Source organism: Neovison vison, chromosome 10 (assembly GCF_020171115.1).
Source record: "Neovison vison isolate M4711 chromosome 10, ASM_NN_V1, whole genome shotgun sequence".
Taxonomy (NCBI): domain Eukaryota; kingdom Metazoa; phylum Chordata; class Mammalia; order Carnivora; family Mustelidae; genus Neogale; species Neogale vison.
The window spans coordinates 68187509-68214604 of record NC_058100.1 but is presented as its reverse complement, the minus strand read 5'-3'; the positions used below and the strand labels follow the sequence as shown (position 1 = coordinate 68214604).

General features: G+C 35.4%; 1 long non-coding RNA gene across 2 annotated transcripts in view; it reads left to right on the top strand.

Annotated features, from left to right (window-relative positions):
* LOC122918755 overlaps positions 1-16802 on the top strand; it is a 67335-nt gene extending 50533 nt beyond the window's left edge. Inside the window, exons 4-6 of one of the 2 annotated variants that reach the window (XR_006386678.1) lie at positions 4435-4523; positions 12943-12990; positions 15568-16802. This is a non-coding gene — a long non-coding RNA (uncharacterized LOC122918755). Of the gene's footprint in view, positions 1-4434; positions 4524-12866; positions 12991-15567 lie in introns of both variants that reach the window. The other variant, XR_006386679.1, reaches the window with a different exon arrangement.
* Positions 16803-27096: the final 10294 nt, after the last annotated feature.

The following is a 27096-nucleotide window of genomic DNA, read 5'->3' as shown; positions in this document are numbered from 1 at the left end:
TGAGCTTGGGACAATTTAATATATCATTTTTTCATGGAATCAGGATTGGATGTCTCCATACTTAGTTCATATTTGACAAGAAATCATGACAAATATTTAATTTTCAGAATTTGATGTAGCTAAGTGGGGCCCTATAGTGTAATATTTTGATTTAGGATGTGTATTTTTTTCTTAGGTAACCAAAACAAAAACAAAACAAAACAAAAAGAACAGTGATTTTTAGGGATGAAAGAATAAGGCAGAATAAAAAAATTCCCCTTGTATGAAAAATAGTTGACTTTATATCCCCACTCTCTTCTATCCTAAAACCCAAAATATATCCTAGAATTATTTCTAGGAGTCTATCATTTGTTAAATACAAAAAATTATATGCAATGCAATGAATACTTATAAATCTACTATCCAGTTTAAGAATCAGAACAGTAGAATTAGAATTAGAATTAAGAATTAGAACGTATGGAAAGTGTTGCTTCTCCCCTTTCTTCCTTCTTCCCCAGAAGTTATAGTTACCCAGTCAATTACATAAGAAGTTGTGCAAAGTGTGTACTTTACAAATGCACAAGATGTGTACTTTCATATCCAGCTGGGCCCGATATGAATGATGTCCTTCGAAGTGTGCAGTGTAACTTACACAGATTTTCACAATGGCTCTGCCACTTTTGAGACTTATTTTGGGATTATCTTTTTATGTATGTATGATAGTTTTGCTTGTTTAGAGCTTTGAAAAAATGACATTTTCTAATAGCCTTACTAGCACTAGCTTTTTTCACTAAATATGTTGCTAAGGGCCATGGACATTATTGCGTATAATTATATGTTTGTTTACTTCACCGCTATATAGTATTCAATTGTGCAAATACCCTCAATTTCTTTTTCTATTCTCTTCTTTGACATTTGAGTTATTGTCTGCTTTACAGTTAAACATGCTGTTGCTATAAATATCCTTGCATATGTCCTTTGGTGCACATGAGAGAGAAATGTTCTAATGGACTAGAATAGGAATTTTGGAGTCTAAAAGCTTATGGATGGAATAAGGGTGTATGTGAAAAGTGAAATTTTAAAGATCTGATGAGGGTATATAAAGAATATTATGATACTCAGTTACATAAAACTTTCCTCAAAGGACCCAATTGTAAATACTCGCAGCATTTGTATGAGTACTATTTGTGTACAGACCTCAGTTCCATTGATAGGAAGCTATTTAGGTGTTTCTATAAAATGCCTGCCTTGATAAATCAATCAATCATTCTAGTCCAAACCCATTAGCTAGAAGAAGAAGCAAACCCAGAAGCCATTTTGGTTATCGTAACATAGATTAAATGAATTTATTTTAAACTCAGAAAATGGGGATTAAAATGAGATGATTCCGCCAAAGCAAAAATGATCAATTTTACTCCCCTTTCCACATCCCGTTCAGATTATTTTTGGACATACTGAATACACACCAAAAACAAGATTGTGATTACGATTCTAAGGAGGCAGGAAAATGTACTGACAATTATTAGATAGGAAGATTTTTTTTATGATGTAAAAGATATGTATAACCTAAAATTTAGACCATTTTTAGTGTACAGTTCAGTGGCATCAAATACATTAAAATCATTGTGCAGGCATCACCGCCATTCATTTCTGGAACATTTTTTCATCTTCCTAAACCAAAACTCCATGTACATTAAGCAATAACTCTGCATTCCATCCTTCCCTGCTCCTGTCCTGGCAATCACCATTCTACCTTCCGTCTCTATGAACTTGACTACTCTAGGTACCCCAAGTGGCATCATACGGTGTTTGTCCTCTTGGGATTGGCTTATTTTACTCAGCATCTTCAAGGTTCATCAATGCTGTAACAAAACTTCCTCATTTTATGGGTGAATAATATTCCCTTGTATACATATACCACCTTTCGTTAATTCCTTTGTCTATTGATGGACAGTGGGTTGCTTCCACCCTTTAGTTATTATCAACAGTGTTACAATGAACAAGGGTGTACAAGTGTCTGAGTCGCGGTTTTCTCTTTTCTTCAGGTAGGATGATTTTTAACAACGCCTATAAGTCAGTCTCCCAAGCAGGTACTACTCCCCTAGGTGTAAAAAGAAAACCTAAAAATACTTTCTTTTTTTTTTTTTTTTTTAAAGATTTTTATTTATTTATTTGACAGACAGAGATCACAAGTAGGCAGAGAGGCAGGCAGAGAGAGAGAGGAGGAAGCAGGCTCCCTGCTGAGCAGAGAGCCCGATTCGGGACTCGATCCCGGGACCCCGAGATCATGACCTGAGCCGAAGGCAGCGGCTTAACCCACTGAGCCACCCAGGCACCCCTAAAAATACTTTCTAAAGATTGATAGAAGAAGGAAGAATAGAGAGAATATACTTTTCATACTTTTTCTTTTACGACGTTCCCCTCTTACTTGAATGCATTCATTTCTTTCAGTGACTATAATTAGATTGATACAATATCCTATTTGTTATTCTCTAACTTAAATAATATGTAATTGCTTCAGAATTTTAACTTTAGACATAAAGTTTCAATTTAAAGAACACACTTGAGAAGTACAATTTTTTCTCACACTACTTCCATTAATAATAAGTTACGTTTACATTGAATATTAATCAGAAAAATACTTTCTTCTGTTTTATTAATATTTGCCAGCACTCGCAATGGGATGATTACCAGACAGATGATAGAGAGATGGATAACTAGTCAGTCTGGCTCAACTTTCTTATACCCCTTTTATAAAGGGGAAACTGAGATTTTGAAAGGTTAAATATATAAGGCCCTTCAGTTAGAAAGTGCAGAAGCCCAAATTCAAACTTGGTCTTCCTGGTACCAAAACCCATTTTAACCATTATAGATTCTTTCCTCCCTTAGCTATGGTAATCCGCACCACAGCAAAATGAAGTTGACTGGGAACTTGAGAGCTATTCATTTTGTCTTGAGGAATGGAGTTCTGAGAGATTAAATCATTTGTTTAAGATTTCATAGCTGATAAGTGGTACATCAAAAACTTGGGTCTTCTGTTCCATTATTTTTTTTTGTTGTTGTTATTTATTTATTTGACAGACAAAGATCACAAGTAGGCAGAAAGGCAGGCAGAAAGAGGAGGAAGCAGGCTCCCTGCTGAGCAGAGAGCCCAATGCCTGGGATCATGACCTGAGCCAGAGGCAGAGGCTTTAACCCACTGAGCCCCACAGACGCCCCCTTCTGTTCCATTCTTTATACTCCTCCTCCACCCCATAATCTAAGCAGTCATGACTCCATTGGTTTTTGTTGAAGTTAACATATTGTATCCCCAAAGTTAAAGTCTGAACTCTTAAGCAATCCATGTTCATGGACTGGAAGTACCGTAAATATATGTATTTTTAAAAAAAAACAGGCAAAGTATGCAAATTACCCTATACCCTACTTCTTTTATCAACAGAATAAGCATCACATTTTAGATTGGTTGAGTTTAAAAATTGTTCTCCATCATCTGCACCTTAATCTCATTACTCTTAGGAAGAATTACTGTGAGAAATTTTCCTGAATATCAACTTAGAGTGCATTTGTGCTTCTGTAGTATTAAAAATACTTTGAAGCTTTGCCGCAGATCATACTAATCCCGAGCCGATGTGACAGGAACTGTGCAGGTACTCCGAAACTGGATCCTTCAAAGGGTTCCCACCTAAGCTGGTCTTGACAATGACGGTGGATCAGTGGCACCATGCAGTATCTTCCAAGGTGCTAGTTTTTTTAATCCATAGAAAAATTCAGTCATCACTGCTAGAACTATTTGTAACCTAGCTGTCTTTGAATTTTAGTAAATACAGATCATATCTGTGCATTAACATATGGGGAAGAGGGTATCTCCTAAAGGTACTCATTATTTTTTGGATTAATCCAGTTCCATGTCAAAGAACTGAACTATAGTTTCCACACAACTCAAATGCAAATGAATAAGTATAAATATCACGAATTTACCTTTTTTTAATATAGCCTAAAAAAATGCACCCTCAAGTCACTTCATCGAAATATCTTTGCTCCCCCCTTTTTTAAAAGATTTTATTTATTTATTTGACAAACAGAGATTGCAAGTAGGCAGAGAGGCAGGCAGAGAGAGAGGGGGAAGCAGCCTCCCCGCTGAGCAGAGAGCCCGATGTGGGGGTCGATCCCAGGACCCTGAGATCATGACCTGAGCAGAAGGCAGAGGTTCTAACCCACTAAGCCACCCAGGCGCCCCTATCTTTGCCCTTTTATTATAATATCTTTTGAAAAAGAAGAGGGAGAAATGCATTATAAATGTTAAAATACGGAACTGTATGACTGAAGTGCTTTTTCAAAATACGGACGGAACCCCTCTTAGGTTTCTATTAAGAAAACAGATATTACATCCTCTTATTACGAGTGTGTTTGTTCTCCCCTCTCCCTCCCACTGCTGGGCTTCATTTCCACCTAGAGACATCTGTGTGCCAATCCCAGGAGGAATGCCTGTGCTCTGCTAAGTCACAGCTCACGTGGCCCCTCTCTCCTGGAGAATGAATTATCAGGTAATCTCTACTTTTATGCAATTGATTTTACTTCCTCCACATTTCAGTTTCATTAGCATAAAACAGAACAGGGCTTAATGATTACTTAAAACAAAACTCAAAGAAAGGAAAACAAAATTTGTTGGTAAAAGATGGTAATAATATTAGAATAGTTTCAGATGCAAGCAAATATTCAAATATTTTTCACTAGAGAAGACTGGAAACATACCTATGTTTATACTCTTAACTATAGACATTACTTTAAAAATGCAAACATTCTGAAATATTTGTATACCACAATTTCATTTCCAAAGGAGAATGGTTATTTGTCCTCATTTTCCCCCATTTAAGTGAATAAACTTTGTTTTTCTTATGATAGATTAGCTAACTGAAGAGACTTTTTTCCCCCACACAAAGTATAAACAATTGTTTCCCAGACATCAGCTTTGGAAAAAGCCTGCCATTGGCAGCTGATATAGTCATGGATCTTTAGAAGAGCTGTGTTCTGATTCTCAGAGGATACCTTACCAGAGTCCATTTGTTTTCAAGTTTGTGAAGTGGTCCATCTGCAATGATATTTTCCTGTCACTTCCAAATATTCCTCTACTAAGGTACACAAAGTGAGACCCAGAATGTTTTTTAAGACTCTGAATTGTTTGAAGGCAAGACATATTCTAAAATAATACATGGGGATAGATGCGTAAAGAGGTATAAAATAAAATAAAATATGGGTGTATTCAATAAGGCAAAGGAAGAGAAATAATATGGAGAAATATAGGGGGGGTCTGTGGTTGTCTCTGCTTCAGAAATATGAGGGCTCTATTGGGAAGGGGAAAATAAAGTTTGAGATTATCTATTAATTTACTTCTAAAAAACTCACTACTTAAAGCAAGGATAATTTTTAAATATATATACATATATGCTACTAAAATATAGATATATGTGATACACACACACATCAAAACCAGCAGCGCAACAATTCCTTTGTTTCTTAGAATCAACCACTACGATACACATGACTTTTATCTCTTTTTTGAATGCAGTGTACTGGTAAGCACTGTAGCAATTTCTAGAATTTGGTCACTCTTCTTTATGGTGGTAATTTGATTTGAATGTGTTAACTTGAATATTTAGACTTTAAAGTGGCTGGAATTTTCTAATATGATCAAAATCCAGAGTATCTACACTTTTTTTTTTTTGCATATGTGTTTTATATACATATATATATTTTTTCTTTTGACTTTTCTGTTCAAAAATGGATTTCTACTAAATTTTCTTAGGTGCATTTGACAAGCTATTGCTGAAAAATATTTATTACTTTTTTATTGGCCTATACTGTAGATGTACGAATGTGCTACTGGCCATGTGAATTATATACAACTCTAGGAGACAAACACAATCTCCAGTTACAAATGAAGGGCACACATGGGTGATCCAACATGTGAGTCATCAAGAAATGCAATACTGTGCAAAGACTGGTGAATCACACAGCCTGTAAAGGCAACTTTTTGAGCTTTTCACACAGATGACTGCTGCAAAGCATCACAAGGAATAAGGAAGAGGAGGTGGTAGGGGAAAGGAAGGGAGGGAAAAATAAGTGGTGGTTGGGGGCTCTCTATAATCTGCTTTTATTTTTCCTTACTTTCTTGACCAGTGAACCAACAACAGAAAGGAAACTTGCAGCTCTTTTCTACAATGACCATTCTCACATACCTAGTGCCAACTGAAAATTCTAAAATTGATTATAATCGATTTAGAATTGTCCTTTAAGTCTTACACCCTATGCACTGTAAAGTGACTTGAGGAGTAAGTTTCTATGTCATTTATTTAATAATGTTGTCTTCCACTCTGTGGAAGCTACATGGGAGCACAAAGCACAGGCCTCACAGTTGATGACGACCTAGTACAAGAAAGAAAGAAAGGAGAAAGGAAGGTCTTCCAATGTTATTTTAACATCTGTGAAATGTATTCACTCTTTAAAGCTCTGTCTCTTCCCTGTCCTCTTCATCTTGAAACAATGCATGTCAAAGAAAGTATCTTAGCACAAAAAACATTAATTCTTGCTCTAGCCCGCAATGTAGATGTACCGCTACCTATCTGAAAAGTCAACAACAGCCCTGGTGATTCTGTGTGGGAGCTGTTCATACATTCAATGACCCATCAAATAGTATCCAGACTCCTCACCCCAGTGCTAAAAACTCTTCATTGTCTCACCTCAGAACCTAAGCATCTTCCAACATCCTCTTTGCCTCTTTCCTCACCCCGTTTTCCAGCCATATTGGTCTGATAGTTGTATATTATTTCTCTGACACATAAATTGTTATGCCCCTTTGCCTTCTCTTTAAAGCTCTTTCCCCTCGGATTGCCTCTGTATGTCCATTTTTCCTCACAGAAGATTTCTACTCATCTCAGAGTAGACAAGAATTGCTCAAAACTTTCCAGAATATTTTCATGGACTTTGTATTTAGAGGAAAGAGAACATTAAAACAGAAAAGGATTTAGGGATTGTCTAGCCCAAACTTTCCATTTTGCATCTGAGGAAATGGAGACACAGAGATTGAATACTGCCCAAAGTCACACATGAATCTACGATAAGGTCCAAGGCTAACTACCCATCCCTTGCTGTTCTCTTCAGTGGTGATCACATCTGCCTTCAATTCAGACAATTCTGGAATTAACCTTGGGAGATGTGTTAATATTTCTGAGTCTAAACCTAAAACTGGACATAAAAATAGGTAATCTAGAAGAGTCTTTCTTTCCTTCCTTCTTTTCATAGTCTTTTGTGATTCCCAGTTCAGTCATTTAATCTACATACCTCGTAGAATTCCTTACAGTCAGAAAGAAATAGGATATAGCAGCAGAAGGTAAGAGTTAGCACAAAGACTATGGGGTAAGAATTTTTTGGTTCAAATCTTAATCTACCTGCGTGCTTTGGGCAGGGCACTTAACTGCTTTGCCTCAGTTTTATCATTGGTAAACTGAGGATAACTAACTTATTAAATTCATTCACACATGCTTAGTCAGAACTTCCTGTTCTAGGCTTTGAGGATTTGGCAGTGAACCACACAGACAGAAGCTCTAATGGAAGTTCCATTCCAGAGGAGAGATAATCAACTGATAAACTATACCTCCCCTCCCCTTCCTCCAACCCCACAGGAAGTGCTCTTTCTTTTGCCCAGAAGTTTCCTTCCTGCAGCTGTCTAAAAGGCTAGCTTCCTCCCTGCACTCAGGTTCTTATAATCACCTTCAGTGGGCACCTACTTTAAATTTCAGTCCCTCCCTTGTCACAGTTCAATTCCCTTTTCTGCTCTGTTTCTAAAAATAGTGATTCCTCATTACTATCTAACACACCATATGTTTTTATTAATTTGTCTAGTTTGTGTTGCATCTTCCTTACTCAAATGTAAACCCCATGAAGGCAGGGATGTTTGTTTTGATTTCGGCTGTATCCAAAGAATCTAGGCCCACTTTATAGGCCTGGTATCTATCAGGTACTCATTTTCTATTTTCTAAGTGACTGTATTAATATCTAGTGGAATGTCCTTTGATGATATTTGCAATTAAGCAAAATAAAATTAAACAATACAATTAAACAAAATAAAACAGAATTAAAGTGTGTAGAGAGAAAGATCTGACACTGTTAGATTGAAGTGGTGAGGGAAGGCCTTACTAAGAAGGTGACCTTTGACTAGAAACATGAATGCAGAGAGAAAAATAAGCTATGGGGATAACTGATGGTTGAATGTTCTAGATAGCAGGGACAGCCTGTGCAAAGGTCCTGAGGCTAATTCATATTTTACATGCTCTGTTAATGGCAAGGAGACACAAGTACACTAGAGCAGAGTGTGTGAGAAGAGGGGTAAGAGAAAAAGTGAGAGAAACCATTTAGACCATTTGTGTAAACCATGGTGAGGACTGTGGATTTGGTAATAAGAGAGCCAACCAAACTGAGGTGTAGAAAGATGTTGAGAGAGTTGAAGCCAAATATCTGACATGTACACATATTCAATACAAGTTAGTTACTGTACACCAGGGATTGAATCACAGTTATAAGTTACAAATGAAGGCAATGAAAAGAACAAATAAATGAACACTGAATTTCCTTCCCAGTCTCTACCCTCTATGACAACAACATCAAAATGCACAGAAGGCAACTTAGGATAGAAAGGGACATGTGGAAAGTTTTACTGAAAAAAATATATATACAAAGACTGGAGATGTATATATATATAGTTTTATTTTTTAAAAGGCATATCACATGTAACAGTGATACTCAGAACCTGAAGCATTTTAGTCGTAGTCTGTGCTATGGATTTTTCTGCACTTATTTTTACTCTTATAATATACAGCTGCATTTTATCAAATAATCAGTTAACAAAATGACAATAGTTTCCTGTCATGGATTTGTTTATTCCAAACTACGGTTTGATCTCACAAACACACCAAAACATCACCAGCCAGACCATTTAACCTCTTTTAAATATCCCCCCTTGGACGGAATGAGTTTTACTCTTGAAAATGTCAGTCCAAATTCTGTACATGATTATATTCATCCTAAAGCAAGAAAGTATATGGTAACAGTAAAGATTGTGCTTTACTGTATACCTTATTGATCACGATTTTGTATCAGTTATTTTCTTCCTTAGGCACAGTTTCTGGAATTTTCGATAAATATGACAACGTTTCTGAAGAGAAAAATTTCAAGTCACATAGTAATTAATTCATTGTTAAAGTGGCAATAGATTCAGTGTAACACCGAAGCACGTTCTTTCAACCTTATCAGAGAAAAGAGGGAACTGCTTTCTTAAAAGACACAAAATAGGAGTCTTTGAGGGTTTTTAAAATTAAGGGCCATGCTTATACTTTATTATTTAGTCCAATTCTTGTGTAATAGTGAGCATCTAATCCATTTAGCAGATTTTATTTGTCAAGCTAAAAAAGCATATGCTATATTTAGTTCCAGCAAGGGTTGTAGAAATCAGTTGAAAAAATTCACATAGAGTTGGTAGAACACGTAGGCTTTTAATTATTTTACTTGTCCAAAGGGCACACCCATTGGGCAGGCTGCCTACTATACATTATAAATTAATTCCATTTGTCCTGAAAACTTGTTCATTATTTCAGTACTTTGAATTTTGGCTGCCCTAATTAATCTCTTTTTTAGAATTCAGGCACTTGAACCTCTGCAAAGGCTGCATTTTTCCAGCCTGTAATCACACTCTCGACAGACAGTCGAGCGCTGGGGACAATGGCTCCTTCGCCCTCTCAGCTGTACCTCGGCTTCCATGGAGACAGAACTTCTGTCTCTGATTTATGTGCTGCGTCCTCCTTGAGGAGAAATGCCTGAGTGGGGAAATGCACAGCCCTGAGGCAGATTACTTCCCTCGGTCTTTGGTCCTGTCACCCAAAGGCTGTCCCTTGAGCACTGATAGAGAGCCAAGAGGCACCTTGGAATGTTCTCTGGGAGATACGAACTCACCCCACCGTCAGCCTTTGCAGGTTTTACATCTGCTTTCTTTTCTTTTAAAGATTTTATTTTTATTTATTTGTCATAGAGAGAGAAGCGAGAGCAAGCACAGGCAGACAGAGTGGCAGGCAGAGGCAGAGGGAGAAGCAGGCTCCTGCCAAGCAAGGAGCCCGATGCGGGACTCGATCCCAGGACGCTGGGATCATGACCTGAGCCGAAGGCAGCCGCTTAACCAACTGAGCCACCCAGGCGTCCCATACATCTGCTTTCTTTTCAATCCATGCACTGGGAAGGCTGATGTACTCAGGGGTCTTGATGCTGCCCTTTCTTGCCATGGCACAGGGGCCTGGAGCTAAGGGACACTGGTCGGTGCACCCTGCCAACTCAGGCCTTGGCAGCGTAAAGGGTCACCATCTTGCCCTGCACGCTCAGAGTTCTCCTGCTACATGACTGCTCTTTTTGAATGAATGGAAAACTATTTTTAACCTCAGTTATTGTTCATTGAGAATGAAAAAAAAAAAAATGTTTCGTCTGACATTTTCTGAGTATTTTCCTTTTACTTCATATAATGATGCAGAGAACGTCCTTACAATGAATTCTGTGTTCAGACAAACAAACACACAAACAAGCCCCAATTTACTTGTCACCTCGTTCTTCATTTATTTCTGGAAAATCTACTCCCTAATTCTTATCAAGGAATCATAGAGGAAAGCTAGCACATTGTTTTGCTTATTGATTCTTCTGGTAATTGTAGAGGTAAGAATGGGGCCGTGACTCTGTCACAGATAAGGACAGGGGCCCAGGATAGCTCCTGATGCCTGACGTTACAGGAGATTGCAGACCTCTGAAATGAGCTTTGTTCCTGCTCAGACAAGGCTTCAGATTTTTTTTTTTCTTATTTGTGTGGACTTCCACTTCCTACTTTCTATTTTTCTAGATCTTTAGAATTAGTTTTATACTTTAAGAATTCAATTATCTATATTTTGGTGTGCTTAGATTGGGTTGGGGGTAAAAGGCAAGAGACAAAGTCATAAATAGCAAAATTCAAACTAGTGTAATAATTAATCCATAACCTAAATATCTATATTAATAATACAGGTTGGTAAAAGTCTCTTAAAATGTATTTTTAAATTTAAACTATTTCTCACATAGATTGGGTAAAAGTTGAGCCTTCTAATCTTATTTTTGGAAAATCAGTCAATTCAATAATGAGAAAATATATTGAGAAAATTCTACTTTAAGGTCCGATGTATAGTTCTGTAGGCAGTGCATTCTGTTGCTTACAAGCTATGCTTGACCTTTCTTCATTTCAAATATTGAAAAATAAGGTGACTATTTTTGAAGGAAGAGGAAGAGGAGAGGAGAGGATGGGGGAGAGGGAAGGGGGAGGGGGAAAGAGGGAGGGGGAGGAGGGGGAAAAGAAAAAGGAAGAGGAGGAGGAGGAGAAGGAAGGCAAGGAAGAGAAGGAGGGAGAGCAGGAGGAGAAAGTAGGAGGAGGACGAAGACGATCAAATATCCAGGGCTTTAAGAATTAGATAAAAAGTTTTTATTTATTGCAAAACAGAAAGCATTCAACTTCTTGTCTTAAAGAAAAATAACAAAGGAAAAAATCTATTAAACTTTGCTCTTCAAAAACAGAATGCGTGGAAGTTTGTTTTATGAGATTTTGAGATCGAACCTATTTCCTAGTGGCTTTTTGGGAGTTGGGAAGGAAAGGTTGAGTGGAGAGACTGGCTGTCCATGTGGCACCAGTGTGAGGACACTAATGTGAAGGAACTGTGAAATCCTAGATTCTTACATGCATTAAAAAAAAAAAAAAGCAGAGGGGCACCCAGGTGGATCATTGGGTTAAAGCCTCTGCCTTTGACTCAGGTCATGATCTCAGGGTCCTGGGATCGAGTTCCGCATTGGGCTCTCTGCTCAGCAGGGAGCCTGCTTCCTCCTCTCTCTCTGCCTGCCTCTCTGCCTACTTGTGATCTCTCTGTCAAATAAATAAATAAATAATCTTAAAAAAAAAAAGGCAGAAAAAATTAAAACAGCTTAAAAAACAATTTGAATAGGAGATAAATGATATTAGATTTAATGATTATAAAGCTCTAGGTGTTATCTTTTGATAAAAAGATATTTTATGAGAGTATATGCTTGTGTTTTCAAGTGAATGGGAGGTAATCCAAATTTATACTCACTTTCAGCTAATAATCTATAATCAAAGAAGTAGTACATACCTGTTTACTTAGGATATAATATATGCTTATTTGGTGTCAAGTCCTCATATTAATATTCTCTGAAATTATAACATAAACTCTTATAATTTTAAATTTTACAAAGGAAAACCAAGATAAAGCACTTTTCAAAGGGTTGTTTTCCTTTTTCTTAAGATAGAGTTGTTGTTCAAGCATGCCAGTTAAAAATCTTCCCTTTTCTTCCCTCCCGCCTTCCTTCCTCTCCTTCTCTTTTTGCTTTTTTGTGGTGCACTTTACTAAGAAAAAACGATGGTAGCTTTAGATGTAGAAATATTTTATTTACTTGTATTTGAGGCTTTGATGCGCAATTATTAAGTTAGCAATAGAAGTGGAGTGTTTGATTTTCATCTTTGTTTCTAGACATAAGAAAAAAATGGATTGTTCCTATTTGAAAGTTTGAAATTTAGGGTCCTGCAGACTTTCCTTATGTTTGCAAGGTTTTGTGACAACTACCTGGACACAATCTACTGAGAATTCCGAAACAAACTTTATAAAGTTGTAAAGTAAGAAAACTGATGGAGCCTCCAAATTCAGCCTTATTCCTGTGGAAGGAGATTTGAAAACAGCTCTGGCATACATTTGTGTGCACCAATCTCTGAAATTGTTAAAAATATAAAAAGAAAAGGAATGAGTAACTGAGCAAATGTTTCATAGGGCGATGTACAAAAGCATGAAGATAAGTCAGCTTAGAGCAGATCATCAGTCTTGATTCTTTCAAATATTCCTCCAGATGGAAATGTCCTGTTTCGCATGGAATAACTGTAAAGACTCAACCTCAGTAAGTATAGAATTTTGAATAAAATATATTTTTGCTTTCTCACCCCCACCATTCAATAGACACACAAATTGTCCTAAAGAAGAAATGTCATGTGTTGGAAAAATATACTGTTTGTTAAGTATGTAAATAAGTATGTAAATATGTAAATGTAAGTATGTAAATAAGTATGTAAATATGTAAATATACTGAAATATATATGAATTTCTCAGTGTGCTACATATATATATATTTATTCCATTATTTCTTCTAAAGTATTCCAAATTTGCGATAATGGATGTACATCTAATTTAAAATTTTACTATCCACTCCAGTAAGATATCTTTAGAAACTATAGAAGCATTGTGAAAATTGTACTTTCAATGTAATATTGGTTTTAACTGAAGTAAAAAGTTATATTTAAAGGCTGTAGGAAAATTGAAGCCCTTGCCATTATTTCTGACTTGTCCCTTAGGCTCTTTCCCATAATAGAAGAGAAAGCTTACTTTATCTTTTGTCTCCAATAGATATTTTTATCTTTTTGATACTAATTTTGTATCCCCCCAAAACAGATATTTCTCTGGAGTGCCTTCAAATGTTTCCCATATAGGATGGGAAGACTGTGGTAACTTAAAAGTGCTCTTTGAAAGCTATTTCATGAAGCTAACGTTGCTTATTAGAGTTATAGTCTTGTAGTTTGTGTCCGTAGAACTGTGAGTTTTTATGGTGGTTCTTAAATCAGTATAAATTAACCAAATTTTATATCATTCAAGTGACCGTAACAAAACTGAGCAGAGAGTAGAATTGAGAATGTGAAAGATACTATTTTGAAATGAGCATTTAGGTCAAAAACTCTGTTTCATAAAAATATTTTTGTTACCCTAAAACAACAAAAAGAATTGAGGGGACTCTTTGACAAGTCGTTGCCACAATTATTTTTTCCTTTTTTTGCCAGAAAATAAAAGCCAAAAATAGACTGAAGCATAATTTTTATAGCTCTCTCTCCAGAATGACAGAATTTTCTGTAAATCTCATTATGTAAAATATGCCTTCCCTGTGGTAAGTATGAGGTATGGGGAGAAACTAATTGGATTGCTCAAATTAGTCAATATGTCTGAAACTATTTTGGGGATGCTTAGCCTTTTGGGTAACTATATGATATAATTTGTTGGTTTCTTGTGAGAGTTATTATTTTGAGAAACAAGCAGAAATCCAGCATAACATTAAGAAATGCAATTTTAGGCACAATACAAGGGCCACAGATGACCACAATATGTATAGTCATCTCAAAGAGAATGATGTACTGAAAAATTAAGAGTGAAGGAAGGAAGGAAGACTCTAGAATAACTTATTTGGTGATTTTGTTAGGGTTTTTCTAATGGTATCTTCTGGGGCAAATATCTTCTAGCTGAAATGATTGTAATTAAAAAAATAAAATTGCAAAAGGCCAGAACATTTTCCCTTAAGAATATTATACTTGACAGTATCTTAACTACTAGTAAATATGTCCTTGTGTTTCTTTAAATCCACTGTGGACTAAATATTCCACTTGATGAGATTGTTTTATAAATATCAGTATTTATGTTGATTTGACTGTTTTTTTTTGGATAAACATGGCCCAGTATACACATCTGAACTCCATGGGCTTCTTGGTGTTAATTGCCTCTGGAGGTGGCACCACAGGCCAGGGAATCTGCCATTGATCACATTTTGGGAATTGTCTTTAAATCCAACTCCATTTATTTTTAAACCCCATTTTAAATTCAATTAGCCAACCTATAGTACATCATTATACTGAAAGAAGACCAATCTCTAGATCCTTTGAGGGTGATTCAGTTTTCAAGAGTCGCTGGAAAACCCATAACGTTACAAAATTTGGTGCATAAAATCGTTGATTATTGATTCACAAGGACTGGACTAAAACAACAAATCTAATTTTCATCTGTGCTGAATGAAATACCTGAGAAGTTCATTTTGGATATTTGTTCTGAACACCCACTTAGAGTCAATAATAAAAAAGGAATGAGATGGGAAAATAATTTCTACTGGACCTCAAGGAGGGAACAGTGTGTGGTTCATAAATTTGGATAGAGGGCATGAAACTCACTCCTAAAGATATGTTTTGGTAAGAACAGAAGTAGGTAAGGAAGACTTTCATCTAACCAGAGCCCATCACTGCCTCTCTGTTCTCTTCTATATAGCTTTTTACTAAACAAAACTTGGGGACAGTTAAAGAATATAGTTTTGAATGGGTCCCAAAATTATTAGTACCCACATGTCTTGTTCAATTGAGATAATCTAGAAATGTTTTCAAAAATGAAAATATCATAAGACATATAAAATCTCTCAAGAGGTTATTTGGGGGCCAGACACGTATTTATGATTGCAAGGGTTAAAAACATGATTATCTCTGTTCATGTCATCCGAAAGAAAATACATGGTCCATTGCACAACAGAGTAAAATTCATAATCTAATAAGATGCTTTATTAAAGAAAATTATTTGTCTGTAATTTAACCCCGTGCATTGCTTTATGTCAGTCATTTGGATTGTGGCCAAGATCCCTGATGAGCATTGACCTGTTTGCACTTTTCCACACCAGAACCTCTGAAGATGATTAGCTTCTGTGATTTAGACTTGAGATTCCAGGCCATCCAGATGTGTGGGACCCCAGAATGGAAGTTAGCTCTCTCTACATTGTTTTATATAAAGTCAGGAGAATGGGGGATATATAGGACATTGACTGTGTCTGTTGAGCAGTTAGATATAGACGTGTGCCAGAGAAGACAACAAGAACACACTGAACACCTACCATGTTCAAGGAAATACATCAGGTCCTCAGATGACGAAGAAACAATTCCTGACCTCAAGGATCTCACTGTCTAGTGGAGGAAATGGACAAAGAAAGAGAAGTATACAAAAAAGTACTTTCATGAAATTATTTCTGTATCTATTTTTCATTTTTAGAGTCCACAGAGAAAATATATTTAATATTGACACTAGAATTCTATGTCTTCTTGGAGTACATGTTATTAATCTATTATATTTCCCTCTTCTCCCCTCATTTTAAAGTTCAACAGGCAACATTAAATGCCCTTTAAAAGTCTCAGAGGATATACGGAACATTATGTTGTCTTCTTACACAATTAAAGATAATTCTTAGCTAATAATTATGCAACAAAAAAGTGTTAAAAATAGATGCTGAGTAATTATATAGAGAGAATTTGATAATGAGGTGAGGTGGGCAGTAACCATAGAATTCTGTCACTCTCTAATAGCTTGTCTCAAATTATCCTGTACTTTTGAGTCTCTGTGTCAATCGAGTATATAATTTAGTATTTTTTAGGAAATAAATATTTGTCTTTATTCTATGGCTATATGATATGTCTATTTGCACAATAATCATCATCATTCCATAAGTTATTTAAGGCACTTGTGGGCATGTCTATTGTCTAATGTCTCAAATTCTTTGACATCTAAATATTTCCCCCAGCAAATCTATGCTTTTGAGACCCTCTTGCTGAAGAAATGTAACAGTATTTGCATTTGTGTAATTTCCTCATCGCTAGCATCATAGTTGGAATGTTGCAGCTTCTTAACAGCTTTGGGGAAACACTAAAAACTAGTTTTAAGACTGGAAACTGGGAAGAGTAGTGTATTTAATTGGCATTTCAGAGGGGATATTTTAAAAAGCACCGAAATTGACTTTGATCCAAAATTATCTGATTCATACCTTCAACTGATTAAAAATTATAAGCTATAAAGCCACTTCATTTTTGTTGTTGTTGTTAAAGATTTTATTTATTTATTTGACAGACAGAGATTACAAGTAGGCAGAGAGGCAGGCAGAGAAGAGAGGAGGAAGCAGGCTCCCTGCTGAGCAGGGAGCCCTGTGCGGGGCTCAATCCCAGGACCCTGGGATCATGACCTGAGCCAAAGGCAGAGGCTTTACCCAATGAGCCACCCAGGCGCCCCTCCACTATTAATAGTAAATAACTAATTGTTAAAAAAAACAGTTCTGCAGATGTGTCATTGTGTTAGTTTCCCTCAGTATTAGTCTCCAATAACCATTTATGATTAATACAGGAGAGAGGTTGTTCGTAAAATAAGTTCAAAAGGAATAATTTCCAAAAATCTAGTACAAATAGTATCTATTTGCCGGGACTAAGAGTTTGCTAGCTGGATTAGTGGTGCTGGGGGGGGGGGTGTCTTTGCTGGGTTGCAAATATTAAATTCATAAAGATAGCTTAAATCAAATTACAGTTTCCCACTTTAACCTAAGAACATCGACGATGGCGTAACTCCATGTCTGATAGACTTTCATATATTTCGTGGTACTTTTTGCAAATTTAAGCCATCCAATTTTCCGCAGATCTGTAAATATGAAAGGAAAGCAGCCAAAAATGAAGATTTGAAGATTTGAATGAGAAGGAAACTTTCTTACTATGAAGTCATTTTCTTATTTCTGTCTCTCTCCCAATCTCAAAACATATTTTAACATACAATAATTTCCACGTAACTTTTTTTTTGGAGAAGAAACAGTTATAAAGAAACAATTAGTTGTATAAAATTGTTAACGTATCTGGATTATTGCTACACATTTAATAAGGAACATTCTTACATTGGTACAAACATAAAGTAACCTCTGAATGAGGTCTTTTGTCTTTCCTCTTTCCAATTATGATTTCAGTGATTGAGTTGCCACATGGTCTTATTGTTCAAGAAACAAACTGATCTATTAATATTTCTTAGAAGAGACAAACACTGTGACATTTGTCACTAAATATTGGGGTTTGCCTATTTTTTTTTAAAAAATGCAGAGTAGAGGAAATATGAATAAAACTCTCTAGGAATTATTTTCTTTGACTAAGAAAGATAAAAAATAGAATAAAAACTACACAAATCACAGAATCTTAGGTCTAGACAAGGTCATTTTTCAAATCAATGCATAAGTCCTTTAGACAATTAATCCAAATATGTCATATGGCATGTATTTGATGGATAACTTGTGCTACAGCCTTTCGTTTTCATAAGGTTTATTGAGCAATATGATATTTAACTGTAATGGATTCTTGACTTGTGACTGGAATCCTTTCTCAGCCTTGAAGTCACCTGTGGAGAGAACATAGCAGCCTGCTGGTTATCTTAGTAAAGTCCTTGCATGTCCAAGTTTGCTTTAGATTTTTCATTCTTAAAGCGTGAATTCTTATAAAGATGATTTTGATGGAGTAAAACAAAATCCATGTAATGCATATCTGAACTTAATATCAAAAATATTTATAAACTTCCGTATTTTCCAAATATAGTATTTTTCATAATATTAGAACCATTAAAAAAAATCCTTTAATAGAGGGGCAGCTTTGTAGTTAAAATTGTCAAGTTCTGCTAATCTCATTAATTTTAAATTTCTATGTAGAATAGAAACCTAGAAAAGTATCATAGCTACTTTTATACCATAAATTCTCCCTTTTATTTTCTATTTTTAGTCTACTTATCCTAGTCTATTTATTCTATTTTCTTTTTTAAATTTTTGTAGGCTGTACTTTGTAATACATTTTTTGTTTATTCCTTTTCTTCCCCTTTCCACCACCCTAATCATTCAGACATTTTTTTACTACCAAGTCAGTGCTTACTAAAAGCTCATGGGAAATAAAACAGTATTATATACATTGTTTCACACAGATTGATGTAAAAAACATTTGGTATCCTGTTGATTGAAAGAACAGATGCCTGTATAATTTATGAAGCCAGAAATACCTTCACAATATCTTCCAAAAATAGTAAGGTATTTTAATAACATAGTTGTGGGGAATGGAGTCAAAAGCTTGGAAGAATTTAAATTGTAGACTGACTTTTGAATGGAACATAGACAATTTGAAAGATGTTATCAATATTCAACAAATATTATTGTAATCATTCATGTGTAATGTAACATAGTATATCACAACTTAATATTTGATTGTTTCACATGAAAACTTTTTAAAAAAAATTATGCATCTCTTATCTCCTCCACAGAAAAATTTTAAGCAATCTATATAAGGAAGGTCTGACTTTATTCAAAAACTGGTATGTTTTTTCTAGAAAAAAATACTAATTTTTCTTAATGTATGTGTTACTCTTAATTTTTCACAATTAATTTACTTGTTTAAGAATATCAGCATAATAAGACAAGTTGTGTAACTGACATGGTATGTTTACTAGGGCTTAATTCTCAAATTATTTTAAATATCAGTCAACATGACTATTCTTTCCAAACTGAGGGATTAATCAACCATTCCTGCAAAGTCTCAGATCAAGGGCACTGTATTTCTTTGCTAAAAATAAGCATGGCCAACTACAGTTTATGGAAGTCAAAATGGTTATACTATTGGCATAATGAATTTTTTATGAAGTTTATGAAGTTTAAACTGAAGTTTTTAGCTTCAGTTGTGACTTGAATTTTTCATTTTATTCAGCTCATTCCAAACTTCACACTAGCATTATGCCTTATGTATAAAAGGAGGTTTTATTCTAGTAAAAAAAAAAAAAGAATTTTTTTATAAATTGGTTATTTACATGATTAATTATTCATAAAGGGATAGTTTATAAAAGCCCGATATAATTCAATTACAAAATATGCCCGTGGGTTTTGGAAAAATGTAATAAAAGATATATTTCCTTTTCTTCCTTTCTTTTTTTTTTTTCTTTGCTTCAGGAAGAAGGTTAAATTTCAGAGCAAAGAAACACTGAAATATTTTCCAGTAGACAAACCTTTAAACATTAAAAACTATGAAGATTTTATGAATGTTTAAAAATACAATAATACTGAAACACTAATCTAATTCTATGCATAGTCAATTACGTACTTATTTGATTTAAAATAATTTACGAATAACCTCAAAAACAAGAAACTATTTTAAAAGATGGAAAATCGTCCTAAATCCACTCTAGTCCCCACACTGTATTAATGGGGATTAAGACAGGGATGCATTAGGTTAATCAAGGGCTCCTAACTTCAGAAGAGTTTAAGATTAATTGTAACTTTTAAAGTAGACATCAATCCTCTTTAAAACTGTCTGTCTTGGAAGAGCTCTCCCTACCTGTCAGTCAGTACCACCTACCAGGTAAGGAAAAAACACAGCAGAGGGCTGATCATACTGGGAACAACGTCATTGTCCTGTTTTTTTTTTAAATGATATATCTCGAGGTTATTTAGAAAAGAAATCTAACATTTCTCTCTCTCTTCTTTTCCCATCATAGAATTGGGAAAGCAGCACTTTTTGAAGGGAAGAAACATTGTAATCCTGGAGGATCTAGATAAAAACCTCTATCTTTAAAAAAATAAGGAATATTATGCTAGCCTTTGCAGAATATCTATTCTAAAGGATTATTTGGAAATAAATTGAACTAGTGTAGTGAGGATGATTTTATTATCCAGATTTTATCTAGGAAATTAAAGCTCAGAGAAGTTATGTAACCAGGCAGTGTGTGGCAGATCCCAGTCCACTGACCCAGTTTTCCTGCTCGTTAGTTATCTTCTTGTGCCGTCCAATAAAGAATACCTTTCAAATTGCCACAATACACACACCTGGAAAGCCTTTCTGCATATAAACATAGTTTGTATACACTCTCTACCAAAAAAGAGTTTTTTTTTTTTTTAAAGATTTTATTTATTTATTTGAGAGAGAGAGACAGTGAGAGAGAGCATGAGCGAGGAGAAGGTCAGAGAGCGAAGCAGACTCCCCATGGAGCTGGGAGCCCGATGTGGGACTCGATCCCGGGACTCCAGGATCACGCCCTGAGCCAAAGGCAGTCGTCCAACCAACTGCGCCACCCAGGCGTCCCCAAAAAAGAGTTTTAATCCAGTTAGTGATAATAAATGATTAATAGAAGGAAAGTAAGAAAAGCAAAAAATATGACTAATTCTAGGCTTTTATTAAAAGTGGCGTTCATGTTGGAGTTATGGAGGTTCTTTTCTTTAACCTCCTCTATTAGATTAAACTTTGATTTGAGATAGTATATGGTTTTTAAACAAACACACCAATATTTATGTCTCTGAACATTTCCAAGAGCAAACAGCACAAAAATGGCTAGTCTGTAGATTTCACAGTCTTTCCAGAAAATGAAATTTTCCTTTTAAAATTATAAGAGCTCAGTAAGTGTCCGTTGGACTAATTTGTCTGTGAAAAGTATTTTAAAATCATTCACAGTTTGTTTTGGAACATACACGCTATATGGGTTACTTATATATAAATCCAGTTAATATGTATTTTAAAAGGTCATCATTTTTTTTTTATTCAATTGTGAGTGACATTTCCAAATAGCACAAAGGCTGTGCTGGAAATGTGTCTCTTCTCCAAAGCAAATTCATAAGACATTTTACAAAGTGAATGGTGTGGAATTGTTTCTACAGTTTGGGGAAGGAAGGAAAACCAGAAATGTTCAGGTCCTCTGCTGTCACCAGGGGTTAAGGGCTATCAGGAATTACAAAGCTGTCGGAAAACAAAATTATAGGCCCCTCTGGGGTGTCAGTATTTCAGTAGTAAAAGATGTCTAGTCTGTGCCAAAGCTCTGGCATGACTCGCCCTGGTTTTTCTGCTTTCTCGGTGTAGAACCAGGTCCAAGTATTCAACTTGGCTCTCTTTGAATTGAGTCAGTTTCTGACCTCTTTGATGCTTTCACTCTTTCTCCTGAAGTAGCCAGAAGTCCCAATAATTGCAATGATAAATACCAAGAATGAGCATTTCTGTAATAGGCACTTTAACTGTATAATTGGTAAGGTGAAAATGTTACTGCTGAAACATTTTAAGAGATTTCATGTCCTGGATAGAGGAAGAAATCTTCCAAGAAAATGGGTATGAATCTGAGAAAGGAATCTAGGGCCCTCCAAATACCACTTAAACGGGCATCTCATTTGTCCTGAGTTTCAGAGATGGTGTCACTTTCTTCCAGGAGAGCGGGGAGGGAAATGCCATGGCTATTTTTCTAACACAACATTTAATACTTTTAAAGTATTGAAGCGAAGATTCATTTTCATAAACAGAAAATGAAAGGGATTAAAATACAAATCTGTTCATGGATATGTTCTGTCCCTAAAATATTCAAACCAACTGAAATTAATAAAACTCACGTGATTGCAAAATCTCATTCTCTTTCGTTTGTCCAGATCAATGCCCACATGCTCAATTTAGGTCAAGGCATCAGGCAGAGGAAAGGACTGGAGACTGACATTGAGATGCTCTATTTCACACACTTGCCCTCTGGAAGGACTGGCAGAGGCAGTCACTTAAATTAAATACAGGTCATCAGACAAGATACATAATCTATTCTTAAAACAGACAACTTCAGCATCCCAAATCCCTATGGCCTTTTACTGAGGCACATCACACTGCTTCTTCATGTTCCTCTGTCAATTCATGTTAGAGTGTGCTGTGTTGAAAAGTGTATTTCATGTGTTCTGTGACCCTCTTGCTCAAAGCAAAGAAATTGCTTTGGTTTATTTATGACCTACTAACCTTAAGCGAAACGAAATATTTAATGTTCTCGCAAGCCTAGAAATGAGAAATAAAGGCTAAAATAAATCTGGCCTTTTGCAAGTTGGTCTTACTCTGTCCACACAACCCTCCAAAGTTATGAAGAGGTGGAGAGAAAGATATTGATCCATAAATGACGCACTGCTGTGGGTCCAGTATGAGCCACTGCTAAGGCTCCTTTCATTCAGGGAAAAACACGCAAGTGTGCAGATTGCTACCATCAACTTAGAATTCTGGAATTAGGAACAACGTGTTTTAAAAAAATATGATACTGCAAATTTTGGTACTGGTGAATCTCAGTGTTTCAAAGATCAATGTTTTATAGCCAAGGATTAAGTCATGGAAATTAAAAAAAAAAATGGAAGAGAGAGATTTAGAAGATAGGAGATAATAATAATTGAAAGCACACATGAATTAGCAAAAAATTAAGCTGACCAGCAAGTGGAACACTTTTTCCATATGGAATAAAAATAATCTAAACTTTATTCTCTTGTCTGACACAAGGGAACCTATAAGTAAGAACACACACATCTTATTTCCAGTTTTGGGACATTTACACTGCTCAGAGATGAGATTTTTTACTTCAACAAACTATAACTATATGAAGCATGCACCTAGTTTATTCCAAGGAAAGAAATTAATCACTGTATTTATCATTTGCTATTTTTATGTGTGTATGGCAAGATATCTAATGTAATTTCTTATTGTTGTAAGTGAATCATTTTTATAGTTAGGAATTTTAAGTTAATTACAGTCTATAAAGGACTAGTAGGAAAACATTTTGGAACACAAATAAGAACACGGTTATGCATTGCAATTAATTGTAACTGCCCTAGAGTTTTGCTTATTAATAAGCCCAAAGCATATTTTGTGTTAATGCAAGTTAGAGTCTTTTGTCACAGCATCCCTATTATACGAGTATTAACATATGTAGCAAGAGAAGAAGAGCCATGACTGAAAATGGTTGTGTATTGACCTGCCACTAATATCATGACTTTCAGGCAACGGAGCACGAGCGATGTGCCTTCAGTTGTCATTGATAACACAAACAAAGGAATCCACAGTCCCTTGATAATACGCTTTCCAGCAGCAACCCAGAAATACCTACAGATAAAGCATTCTCCTAAAAAGTTTTATTTTGTAGGAAAAATTTGGTTATTTTTAAAGAATTAAACACTGCAAAATTCAGATTAATCATTATCTTATAGTCTAAGATCGTCACCTCAGTATATACTCCCCACAGATTTCTAAAAAAAAAAAAAAAAAGATAGTTTCCACCTAAATGTTTTATCTAGAAGGCATTAAACAAGCAGTGCCTTTAAAATATTCTGTGTGAGTGAAATATTAAAATATATAACCATTTAGAGTATATATTTCACTTATATTTCAAGGACAGTTGCCTTGGTTGAACAGACCATGGTCACCTTCAAAACACTATTCTGAATTGTTGTGGGTCATCTCCCCCACAGATAATTGTAACCAACTGGGACCCACTTAAGTGTATGAAATAGTGATTTTCTATCCTGGTTTTGAAACATACAAAGTGACTTTTTTTTTTAAACTGATGATTAAAAATTATTGAAAGTGGTTTTAAAAATATATTCAACAGAGTTTACAATGATTTAAAAAATAAGCATAAGTCACAAAGCACTCTTGGATAAAAGGAATATGAAAAGAGCTCCCTAAAAGTGTTAGGGTTTTCATATTCAAAATAGAAATGAATGGTGTTTTAACATACCTGGATTGTTTTTGCTTTTTTCCATTTTAATGAAATCTTGGTTTCGTAAGCTAAGAAAAGATGTATTGAGCTGGTTTCTTCACTTATTTGTTCAGTAGTTTCTAAATAAGAATTTTTTTAATCGTATTAATTTTTATAGCCTTTTTAAACTTTATTTTTCTATAACCTTACTTTAGAAAAAAATACTAAATACAAAAGGGTATAACATTAATATGATTTTAGGAAGTTTACAAAAATTCTGTTTAATTTGTATAATCTAAATACTTCATGTTTACCTACTATAAGCATAGCAATATTTAAATTATAAGATATTGTTTTGATTTGATACTTCAAGCTCATTTGAATAACAAATTCTCCCTGTCATTGAGAGTGAGATAATTTCATTTCTGAAACTAAGCCAAAATAGGCTTTTTTTTTTTTTTTTTTTTAGATCAGTGAAACAGATCCTTTCCTTTCACACAATGTGATGTGGAGGTTCGCCAAACTCTTGGTTGGAAGAATCACATTCTTCTTTCATATTCTTTTGAAATGGCTTTAAATGTATAAATGTATGACTAAAGTTACTCTGTTGTTTCTGTCTCCTGCCCCCTTCCAATATTTACAGATCCTATAAAGCCAGCAGAATTCTGAGTTTAGAGGTTGCTTCAGTGAACATTCAACGCTGTCGGTGAGTTTGGAATTAAAATCAAAACCATCGACCGTTGATTGTACCCTATGGCTAACCATCATCTACCATCATCTACTACTCCACGGCTTTCAGAATTTGCAGAAGATGGAAAACTGAACCAGGACACCCAAGGATGTTTTCTTCCCCATGCAAAGATTATTTTATAAAAGGTCACAATCAACATTCATTGCTGTCGGTGGGTTGAACTGTGTGGACAAGCTCACTGAACAATGAATGCAACTGTGGCCCCACTTTTTGCAGACACAATCAAGAGATACCCCACCTTTGAAAGATATATTGAATGTAGTAATATTGATCTTTAATGTTTCCAATCGGCAGCATCTTCTGGTTTACTTACTCAATTTTTATCATAATGACCAGATTCAGATGAAAAAGGCTTTAGCTTAAGCAAGAATAATACTTCTTTACATTTCTGAATGGTACAGAGCACTTAGAAAAAAAGTAACCTGTTTTATTCATAGCATCTAAAAGATAATCATTTAAGATAGCTCACCTTCCTACTGTCTCGGTGTGGGTGGACAAGAAGACGGAAGGAAACAAAGGCCATCTGGCACCCATACCCTTAATAACAACAGCACTTAAAAATCTCATTCTATCTTTTACTAGATTTCTTGGTCAAATTAAGACAGAAAGACACAGTCATTTTCTATTTCTGTTGCTCTGGGTGGGGACGGACTCAAGTAATCCTTCCTCTTGCTATGGTATTTGCTAAGGAGAAAAAAATGTATAAATAACTACATAACTATCAGGACAGTTGTGCGACTCATATGGTAGATTGATTTCTCTAATTAAATCCAACTGTAAGATTAAACTTTCCCACTTTCTTTGTGCTTTGCCTTCCAAGATGCCACTCTGTGTTATCAGACTTACAACTGTGGTCTATTAATTGCCTCATATTACTCATCTGACTTCTTCACAGAAAGGCTATGTATGTCATGGTTTTTCAGAACTAGTTTGGCTCTCTGTTTTTATATTGAACTATTGTCACTGCATTCTTCTGTAGCAGTTTTAAGCTTTTCATTTGAAATAATAATTTTTGTATTATTTTGTATAATAATAGTAATTATAATCACATAAATCCTTCAAGATTGTTTATGTTTGGATTATTTGGAAGACTTGGATATTCAATATTTTAAAATCTGTCAAATACATTATTCTTTCCATTCCTTGACCTTTTCAATTTTATTTTCCTTCAAGTCCCATTGCAGAAACCCATTCCTGGGACCCGGCTTCAGATCTCTTCATGACCATTAGATATTTCTCCACATCCAAGATCTAAACTGTGGTATCTCACTTTCTGCCTATCATTTCCTACCATTCTGGTTTCTCACTCTTTTATTTACAAGGTGACTGTCCTTTCAGTTTTGGTGTTGCTGGGGGGAAAAAAAAAAAGTCACACAATCATAAGGATGCATGTTAGTACATATCTGATATGGGCTTCCAAGTTCCTCAGTTCCTCAACTCTGACCTAGCATTCTCCTACCCACCCCCCCATAGTTAGCTCAAATGTTTTCCTCCTGTCTCAACTGCTTCATCATTCCATTTCCAATGGTTGAACTAAACTGTGGTTTTCACTGAGTAGCTTTAGTCCATCAAATTGCTCCCTCAATTTCCTAATCTATACTGTACATATAGTCTCCTGCCCCATAGTTACCTTCCTCTTGCTTTGCTCAGGACATATATCCCTCTACTCATTCACTGTACTGGTTCTTTCCATTTAACATAGGACAAGGTTGGAGTATCTAGGTGGCCCAGTTGATTAAGCATTTGCCTCTTGATTTTGGCTCAGGTCATGATCTCAGGGTCATGAGATCAAGCCCCACATTGGGCTCCATGCTCAGTGGGGAGTCTGCTTCTTCCTCTTTCTTCCTCTTCCTCTGCCCCTCCCACTGCTCATTCATTCTCTCTCTAGCTCTCAAATAAATAAATCTTTAAAAAGAAACTTACAGCATTTAGTTTTCTCTATTCTCAAGGAAATTTAAGAAAAATCTCCTCTGTACTTGCTTCATCCCATTTGTTTCTCCTCTTTAAAGCTAAGACTTTGAAAATAGTATATAGCATTGTTTAAATTTAGTGGTTTCCTATTTTCACAACTACCTGTAATTTGTCTTCTTCTTCCATTCCTCTCTCCACCCCTGTATGCTATTGTTCTACTGAAACTGCTCTTGACCAAATCACCAGCAAGCTCTCTAT